The following is a 9037-nucleotide window of genomic DNA, read 5'->3' as shown; positions in this document are numbered from 1 at the left end:
GATTCCAACACGAACAAACGCATCACTTTTCGTGTTTGGTTCGTTTAACCAACTGAATAAAAAAAAATTGTTCAAGTTCGTCTCGTTTACTTATCGAACTAATCGAACACGAATTCATTGAAGAACCAAACACGAACTGTTCACAAACAACGGGCTTTTTTGACAGCCCTATGGGCAACTTAGCCCCATACAACTTTCCACATGCTAATATATACGCACAAAGCATGTTACACACAAATGAAGAATTTTTGGGCCTTGTAATCTATAACCAGACAATGCTCCAATTATTAAAATTGTAAAATTTTCTTTAGAATTTCAAAAAATTACTTTTAATTAAGTATTTTTTGCCAATTCTAATATTTTAATTTTGATAATTCATGCACACATGCATTGCTTAAAATATTTTTGGTACTATCAATTTATTAAGAAACACAATGATCCTACAAGAGATCGTTATTGTATATACAAATTTTGTCTCTCACTTATATCTTTAAAATTAATCTTAATATTTTTACATTAAAAGTGTGAGAGAGAAGGAGAGAGAAAATTTAACCATCTCAAGTGAATGTATACACGTTCATGTCGAAGATCAATAAACTTTTTGAAAATAAATTTTTTTTTTAATGGAAAATTTTTTAAGATAGGTTGCTGACCTCATTTTTAGTCAACCCTACTTTCCATTGACTAAAGTTGAATTTTTGGTCTTTTTTATTCAACTTTTTGACTCATTTTCTCTCTCCTAGGGCGGGGCTCACTTTTACTAGTCATATCTCCATTGTGGTTGAATTGGCCAAAATCAATTGGAACATTAAATTCCTTGAGGTTTTCTCTATTAATTTGACCAAAGAAAAATTTTTGGTCAAAGTCAACTTCTCAACCACCATAACCACCTATCCAACCAATTTTGAACTTCAAATAATCATAACTTTGGTCACACAACTCCATTTTTGAAACTGTTTAGACCGTTAAAATCCTTATTTTTTTCTCTTAAATTTAACATAAAAAAATTTAGTTTTCTCATTGTCCAAATTTGGCCTAAAATACAACTTTGTCATTTGATTTCCACCTTCGATTCTACTCTTCATCAAACCAAATCCCCTTTGACACATCAACAATCAACATGCTTTTCTCCCACTGACTCAAGTGGTCAAAATCGTGGATCCCTCCATGTTGACCAAATCAAAGCCTTTAATTTGAAAATTTTAACTCCTTGCTTCATTCTAACCGTCCACCCTCTCCTCACTAACAAAAAATGTCAAACCTCCCCCATTATCCCCTCTTTACCAGCCGAAACCACTCCATGGCTGGTTTTTTCCCCTCTCCCTCATCTTTTTCTCCATTAAAGCAATACCAAAGAGGAGAATTCAAGGAGCAATTCAAGAAATTCAATCTAGAGCCAAGGTAAGAAATCCTCTTAGTTTTCTTCATGAATTGAAAGGGCATTCATCCTACTTCCATCCTAAACTCTTCTGTTAACACTTCTACATTTTTTAACATCAAATTTAATAATTTCTCTTCATAATTTTGTTCAAACTGAAAGTTTAAGTACATGAATCCAAGGGGCTTTTAATTCTATCTTATTCTATGTTGTTCATTTAATATTATAGCATGAAATTACACATGTTCTACCATGTTTTACTTCAAAAATAAAAATATATGCATTTTTCATGTCCAAATCATGGGGCTTTTCATCTTAACTCATCCTAAAATGTTTAACTGGTATTTATAAATATAATTGCCTTTGTTTTACCTTGTTTTCATGTCAAAACTGAGAACATCCTTGCATAAAACTTTAGGGCTTTTTGATTTAATTATTTTCTATTGTGTTAATTTAATGTTTTCACATGAAATTGAATTCTTGACATGCCTATTGTATCCAAACCATGAACTTATGCATGTATTTCCTAGTGTAATTTTGAAATTACCTTACATTTTTATATTCCATGCTAAATGTAATATATTACATGAAAAATTCATAGGCCTTAAATTATATATGAGGTATATTATATCTATAATGTTCAAATTAAATATTTAGCACACTCCCTCTCCAAATTTAAGTGAAACCGAGAGCCTTTATTACTTTTCCCCCAAAATTGAAACCTTTAATGGATTAATTCTTTGCTAATCTATTTAAAACATCCTTAACCTAACTATAAACACCTATAATTGCCTCTTAATTGCCCTTACCAAGGCTTAATCCTTCCTATTGCTTAATTATTCTTATAATCCCTACAAATTAGCCTAACTGAAACTTGATCACCTTCTAATCAACTCAATTATCACCTAATTAACCTAATTAATTTATTAATAATAAATTAAATTTACTAATACATTAGTTAACTTAACTGAAATCTAATCAAATAATTAAAATCTTATTTTATAATTAATAACCTTTTTTAATAAATAAGCACCTTAATTAACCAATTTATACTTAATTTACTAATTAATTGTTCAATTAATCAACTAATACTTTAATTAATTAATAAAAACTATAATTAAGTAATCAATGGTTTAATTTTTAATTAATATATTAATTAATTAATAGATTAATTAAATAGTAACTAATTTAATGGACCAGTTAAAATCTGAATTAAACTTTTAATAACCTTAATCAATTAATCAAAATCTTATTAACACATAAATAACTTAATTAAACTATGAAAAACCAAGTTAACCCATAAATATCTTAATTAACCCAATAACGCAATTTGAATTTAATAAAGGAAAAGGATGTGCTAATTACATGTATGTATGTATGTATGTATATGAGAATATGAGTACATACATACATACATACATATATACATACATACATACATATATATATATATAAATGGCTGCGAGTTTCCGCTCTGGTGACAATGTCGACGATGGCTTCCCCCTTTTCTTTTTTCGCACTCGGCTGGTGAGATCTTTCTCATTTCTTCCGTTTTTTCTCTTTTTTGTGGTTTTTTATTCCTCGTTTTCGTTCCTATGGACCCTTTCGGTGGGGGCACTGATGGAACGAAGCTTAGCGGATGCGCTTATCGGTAATCATAGCTCCAAGATTGGTAGCTCTGGTCTCTTCCCGATTGTCTTTCATGAGGATTTAAGCAGTGGAGGTCATTATAGTTTCATTGGAAAGACTGGGAAAAAAAAATGGAAAGCTTGTTATGTACACGCTTATGAGGATGAGAATAATATCCTTGCTTCTTCGTGTAGGCACGCTTTGGTTGGTAAATTTCTCTTTAGCCACCCAAAGCTTGAAGTGATTAAGAGGGAGTTTGATTTCTTGAAGTTTACGAGTATTTGGAAAATTGGTCTTTTCGATGGGCGGTGTATACTTATTTAGTTATCTAATGATGAGGATTATGCCCCATTATTTGCTCATCATATTCTTAGAATTGTTGATGTCCCAATGAAAATTTTAAAATGGACGGTTGATTTTGATTCTAAATCAGAGTCTCCCACTATTCCAATCTGAATACGTTTCTTAGGACTAGAATTTCATCTCTTTAACCATGAATTGTTGTTTTTGCTTGCTACTGCTTTTGGTAAACCTTTAAAAATGGATTGCCCCACTTTCTCATTTTCTAGGCCTTCTGAGGCTCGTATTTTGGTGGAATGTAATATTACATTACCTTTCTTGGATGAGATTTGGATTGACTCAGCTCATCAAGGATATTGGTAGAATGTCGAAATCGAATGGCACTCACCCTATTGCCTCCATTCTCGTATGTTTAACCATATCTCTACTTTATGTTATCGTTCACATCCACATCTAAAACACGGTGATGTTCAAACACCTCAAGTTGCTCGTAATACCACTAATGATATAACAAAAGCTAGAGCTAATGATGGCTTGGACACTGAGCAAAATGTTGATATGCAAGCTACCCATGTTGCTCCAACTAATGATGCTACTCACACAACAAATAGACGCGACTCCCTGCAAGATGAGTTACGTTTTGTTACTACTCCACGTGCTTCTACTCATAATTTAGTCACATCTACACCAGTTGAGAGGGATGATAATGTTTACATGGTATATTTATATTTTCTGGATGAGAATGTACTTCCTGCAGGTGCAGTTATGGCAGCCACAAATGCATTAGATGAGGAATGGATGGTTCAAAAGGCTAGCAAGAAGAAAGATAAAAGAAATAATGAACTTCTACATATTAATAGCAAAAATATCATTAATGATGGGAAATCTCACTCTGATGGAGAAAAATTTAGCACCCTTCCCAGTTCTACTAGAAGGGGTAACTTGAGACGTTATGTTTAATATCATGATTTGGAATATTAGGGGAGTAGCAGATCCTTCCTCCCTTAATAGTCTAAAACATTTATGTAGGGCTCACAAGCTATCTATTTTTGCATTACTAGATTCTCTTATCTCTCTTAATAAAAATTATATCTTCAAAAGAGTTAAGTAGTATAAATATTTTTGTAACAAAAATAATAAGAATTGAATTTTTTGGAAGCACAACATTGATCTTAGCATCATCGACAATGATGAGCAATTTGTTCTGGTTTTTTTAAACTTGATATATACTATGTTTGGACTACACATGTCTATGTCAGATCTTTTTTTTTTCTGGATAAATACCTTCTTTGGAACAAGCTTACTCTTATGGGAGATACTATCAAATACAACTGGATCGTGGGAGGTGATTTCAATATGATTATGAAACCATTTAAGAGGAGAGGTGGGTGTGGTGATCTTTCGCTTATCAATCATTTTTTTGAAAAAAATGGTGAGGCTACTCTCTATGATTTAGGGTATACAGGTCCTCCTTTTACTTGGAGAAGGGGATCTCTTGCCCAATGTCTAGATCGTTTTTTCAGAAATCACTATTTTCTTAATTATTTTTGCATTTCAAAAGTGCATCACTTAAATAATGTTGCCTCTGATCACAACTCCATTACACTTTCTCTTAATTTCACTGTTAAGCCTGCTACATATCATTTTAAATTTCTAACACATGGACCACTCATGATACCTTTTTAGGTTTTATAAAGCAGGCTTGTCATTTTGATGCATTGAAAATCCTTGGTTCATTTTATGGAAATTACATAAAAATATTGTTGCGCAGTTGCGTTAGTGCAATTATAATGTCTTTAGCAATGTACACACTAAGGTGCAAGAGGCACAAAAGGTTGTTGAAAATCTTGAAGCATAGGTGATTTGCTCACCGCAGCTTGTTAATGAGTTGACTAGTGCTCATTCAAACCTTTTTTAGGCTATTTCTCTGGAGGAAGATTTACTCAGCCCAAAGCAAACAATACATACTTTACAAGAGAAGATCAAAATACTAGATTTTTCCATGCCTTTATTAAGCACAGAAAGAATGTCCTCGAATGGGAGTTTGCTCACTCACGATGAGGATATTGGCAATAGTGCGACTGATTATTTCTCTGATATTTTCATGTTTAACTCATATGTAATTCCTGTTAATGCTGCTCTTTTTGAAAGGGATCGTGAGTATGTCTCTTCATTCTCTCTCTCTGATATCCCTTCGGAGCAGGAATTTTTTGAAGTGTTTAAAGATATCAAGTCAAATAAAGCACTAGACCGGATGAACTCACTGCCACTTTTTATGTTACTTGTTGGGACATCATCAAGAAAAAGGTCACCCTTACTATTCAAAGTTTTTTTTCGTGGCAATGATTCAGGAAAATTTTTTACTTCTTCTATGATTGTGCTCATTCCCAACGGTGTCGATAACACCAGTTGAGATAAATTTCGAGCCATCTTGCTTACCTCAGTCATTTTTAAAGTTTCGAGTAAATTGTTGGTTTCCAGATTAAAACCACTTTTAGCCAACATTATTTTGCTTCAGTAATCCATTTTTGTTAAGGGGCATGAGATGACTGATAATATTTTACTTGCACAGAAACTTCTAAAAGAGCTTGATAAGAAATTTCATGGGGGCAACATGGTGTTTAAGCTTGACATAAAAAAGGCTTTTGATATTACTGGTTGGGACTTTATCATTAATATACTTCAAGTTCGAGGCTTTCAAGATAAATTTTGTTCTTTGATTCAAAGATGGTTGGAAAATAATCACTACAGTGTTCTTGTTAATGACAAATCTTATGGTTTCTTCTCTTCTCAAAGTGGAATTAAGCAAGGTGACCTCTTATCCCTTACTATTTTCATCATAGCCTTTGACTACTTCTCTCGTTTAGTTAATCAATTGCAGATGAGTAAGCCAGACTTCCAATTCTCCCATAAATCGACAATTTTAGTTAGTCACTTGGCATATGTGGATGACACTATCCTTTTCTCTAATACTAGTAAAATTGTCATCAAATCGCTAATGTAGGTTTTTTTTTGCAAGAAACTTCAGGTTTAACTTTGAACAAGGAAAGTGCAATCTTTTCTTTGGGAAACATGTTAAGAGTTCTACTACTAACTGAGAAATTTCCTATACAGAATGTCACTCTGCTTCTCTACCTCTCAAATATCTTGGTGTTCTTTTTAAGGGGTCATCAGAAACAAACTCAACTAGATATGGTGATTTATAAAATCAAATCCAAAATTGATGACTGGAGGAATATTTTCCTCTCTAACGAAGGGCATCTCACCTTGCTTAAAAGTGTCCTCCTCAGCATCCCTTTGTATGCCTTGCAAATTCTTAATCTCAAAAATAGCACTCAAAATACTTTAGAAAGGCTTTTTAATCGATTTCTTTGGTCAGGGAGTCATTCTAGCAAACATTGGACTTCTTTCAGCAAGATTTGCAAGCCTAAAACTACTAGTGGTTTAGGTTTCAAGATCCTTAATCAAATCTCTTTTATAAATATGTGCAAACTTTGGTTTAAATTTTGTGCTAATGATTCCTTATGGGCTAAATTTCTATTACATAAATATTGCTCCCAACTTAACCCGTCCATTGTACAATGGAAGGTGGGTGATTCAAAGATATGAAAAGCTATTCTTAAAGCAAGAACGGTGGCTTGTAGTTTTATATATTGGGACATTGGTGAGGGGAATATTTCTTTCTGGCATGATCAATGGGGATTGGAAGATTGGGATGTATCGTTACAAACTTTGCTCAATAATAATTTGCTTATCTCTGATTGTTGGCTCGTTGGTAAATGGGATGTTAATAAATTAAATGATCTTATTGTGGTCCAACCATCACAGGTCTCTAAAATTTCAATAAGAAGTCATATAAAGGATACTCCAATATGGAAAACCACATCTTTTGTTTCACTTACTAAATTGCTTTACTACAATTTATATCATTATGAAATTGGCGGTGGGGGCACTTTATCTGGAATGCTTTTATCTCTCCATCCATCTCTTTCTTCTTATGGAGGTACTTCCTTAATCTGCTACCTTTTGATGATATATTAAAACTAATGGGTTTTAAGTTGGCATCCTAATGTTATCTATGTAAAAAAGATGAGGAAATGGCTGTGCATCTTTTCTTTCATTATCCTTTCGCTTGAGAAATCTGGAATACTCTTGGGCAACATTTTCAGATAAGGTGGCTTAATAGGTCATCTATTGATGATTATCTCATTGTCTGGAAATCTGCTACCCAAGTTGATAAAAAATTGCTTTGGTTTCCTTTTGTGGTGCTTTGGTTCATCTGAGTAGCAAGCAATGATGCTAAATATGGGAGCACTATTTTTGCTCCTACTCTTACTGTCTCTCATATACTTGCTCATTTTCATCAAGCTTATCATGCCTTAAGTTTTCCTGGATTTGTTTATCAACCGAGGATGGGTAGGATGGCCACTTTATTAAGGTGGCAACCCCCTCCTCTGGACTGGATAATGGTCAATATCGATGGAAGCTGGACTTTCACTGCAGCTGGTGCTGGTAGGGTATTTCGAAATCATTTTGGATATTGCCTCTATTTTTTGCATTTCCTATTTATACCTCTTCTGCCTTGAGGCCGAAAGTTGGGCAGTTTTGTTGGGTCTGCAGGTGACGGCCTACAATAAGCAACCAAAATTAATTTTTGAGACTGATTCTCAAATCTTTTATGATAAATTCAGTAAGGCATCTATACCTAAATGGAATTTGCTTGGAACTATGAGCAGGATTCAGGCTCTCATTGATAAGCATCAGTTAATTATTCACGTGTCCTTCATTTATAGAGAAGGTAATTCTCCGGCGGATTGATTGGCTTGAAAAGGTAGGGTGCTGTTGGTCTGTTTTTTGGTGTCACACCAACACAACATTTAAGGAGCCTATTAAATGGTGATTTGCTGGAGCAACCTTATATTAGATTTTAACTTGTTGTGGCCCAAATTTTTTTGTTTTTGTTTCTGTTTTATGAAAGGGAGCTCCCAACACCTATATATTTTTTCTGGACTGTCTTCCTATAAGCTACATTGGATTGAGGTGGTTGCCCCTTGTAAAATCAATTTTGGTGTTATTTTTCTGATGGTCAGCTCTATTTCCCTCAGCAATTTTGGTGATTTTTTTATGTTGTTTTGATGCATTCAGGTTTACTTCCTGATGCTCCCCTAAACCTGGGGGTTTCCACCTTTTTATCACGCCTACCTCTATCTTTTGCTTTTAGGGTTTGGTCTTCTGAACATTTTTTGAGTTTCAACATGCATTCAACAGTACTGCTCGACATGCGACTATAGGTTGGAATTACTACTTTTGGTGCTTTGTTTTGCTGCAGATGTGATGACCATTACGATGATAAACAAGTTAATATTTTGTACCTCAAATTTCATCGCTATTTTTTTTTCTCTGCATTTTTTTGGCCCGCCTTTTATGGCAATACTTTTGGGGGTATATTTGTACGTACCTTTTTGGAGATTTTTATTTTTGTTGACTTGTACTATGAGAGGTGAACCCCCTAGGGGTGTGTCTTTTTTTATTTTTCCTTTATAGTTTTAGGGGTTACACTTCCCCCTCATATTGTGATTTCATTTTGAATTAATAATTAAATCGGAGTATCTCCCCACCCCCCACCCCAAAAAAAATAATATATGTAGTCTTTTTAGAGGGACCCAATCATCTAATTTAGTACTTTTGATTATAAGCAATAAAATTTCCTCCGGGCTTGCCTTATATATA

This window comes from Phalaenopsis equestris, unplaced genomic scaffold (genome assembly GCF_001263595.1).
Source record: "Phalaenopsis equestris unplaced genomic scaffold, ASM126359v1 Scaffold000833, whole genome shotgun sequence".
NCBI lineage: Eukaryota > Viridiplantae > Streptophyta > Magnoliopsida > Asparagales > Orchidaceae > Phalaenopsis > Phalaenopsis equestris.
The sequence above is the reverse complement of the archived record's forward strand: the minus strand, read 5'-3'. Positions refer to the sequence as shown.